At 51.6% G+C, this 1,369-nt stretch overlaps 1 non-coding gene across 1 annotated transcript; it reads left to right on the top strand.

The window, feature by feature from the left end:
- Nucleotides 1-550: 550 nt before the first annotated feature.
- On the top strand, nt 551-658 carry TRNAL-CAA (transfer RNA leucine (anticodon CAA)). The gene is made up of 2 exons: nt 551-588; nt 613-658. It is a non-coding gene; the product is annotated as a tRNA-Leu (tRNA).
- Nucleotides 659-1,369: the final 711 nt, after the last annotated feature.

The following is a 1,369-nucleotide window of genomic DNA, read 5'->3' on the forward strand; positions in this document are numbered from 1 at the left end:
GGTGATTGGCTGCAGCAGTGACATAACGTAGACAGCTCCAATTACCTCTGCACTAAGTCACCAAGCTCAGTAGTTTGTGCCGTTTATTTCAGCAGAGCCACTTGAGCTAATTTATTGTCTTCAGCGGTTCTGCTGAAATAGACGGCATGAGCTATTGAGCTCAGTGATTAGCTGCAGCGATGACGTCATGGTGACAGCGCATTTCACCTCTGCAGCCAATCACTAAGTTCAGGAGCTCTGCTGAAATAGATTGTACAAGCTATTGAGCTCAGTGATTGGCTGCAGCAGTGACTTCACTGGACTGCGACAGATGTTCCTGTGACCTCTGCAAGAGAACCGCCATCAGACTCTTCTGGCGACAGAGGCATCACATGCAGCCATGCAGAAGAAAAGTGACCACTGCAGCTAGACAGTGATTGCCTGCAGCGGTCCCGTTCTAAGAGTATGAGATGTATCCTGTAGTATTAGTTGGAGCATTACTGTTATTGTCAGGTAAGGGGGAGGCTCTGTCATAGTATGTAAAGTGACAGTTCCACCTGTAGGATCAGGTGTCAGGATGGCCGAGCGGTCTAAGGCGCCAGACTCAAGATCGTATCTTCCCCTGTGAGGGTGTTCTGGTCTCCGAATGGAGGCGTGGGTTCAAATCCCACTTCTGACACATCTTTTTTTTTAAGGCTGGGCCCTAACAAGTTTTGTGGAATGGAGTTCTTGTGCAGAAGACAGAATCCTCACGATGGACATGCAGCGCCCCAGAGTCCTGGTCGTTGCAGTACTGTGGCTCCGCCACTAAGGGGAGCTATGGTACGTCCGATGGCACTGAAGGAGTTCATCTGGACAGGTATCACAGACACCAATACATTTCACAGCCGGGCCACCAGGGGGAGCTAAGGGTTCTATTCACTAGGCCACTCCCCACCATTGTGGGTAAACTGGGGGTCAGGCAGGAAGTTAGATCAGAAAGCTGACTGGGTTGGAACCAGGCAACACCTTGTGGCAGAGGGTATTGCGGGAGAAGATTCGGTAGGGTCCCTGTCAGGGGTGGGATCCTGACAGAGGCTTGGCAACTTGAGCGAACGTAACGGGACCGTGCCTGCTCAGTATAGCGGCGGTACCCAAGGAGGGACTGGAAGCGAGATAGATTGTGCTCAGTGAGAAACGAGATCAAAGCAACAAGGAGAATACCAGTAGGAGTCGTGCTGTAAGACCGAGGCAACATCCTACTGAGGCGCACTACCGGTGGCCGGAACGCCGAGGGAGTATTACAATATTCAGCTTCAGGCAATACTCTAAACCAGCGGCAGGACAGTCAGTCTAAGGCGGGCTGTCTCACCTAAATCACCTATGCAGTCTTGGGGGGCAACTTGTGGAG

Source organism: Ranitomeya variabilis, chromosome 2, assembly GCF_051348905.1.
Source record: "Ranitomeya variabilis isolate aRanVar5 chromosome 2, aRanVar5.hap1, whole genome shotgun sequence".
NCBI lineage: Eukaryota > Metazoa > Chordata > Amphibia > Anura > Dendrobatidae > Ranitomeya > Ranitomeya variabilis.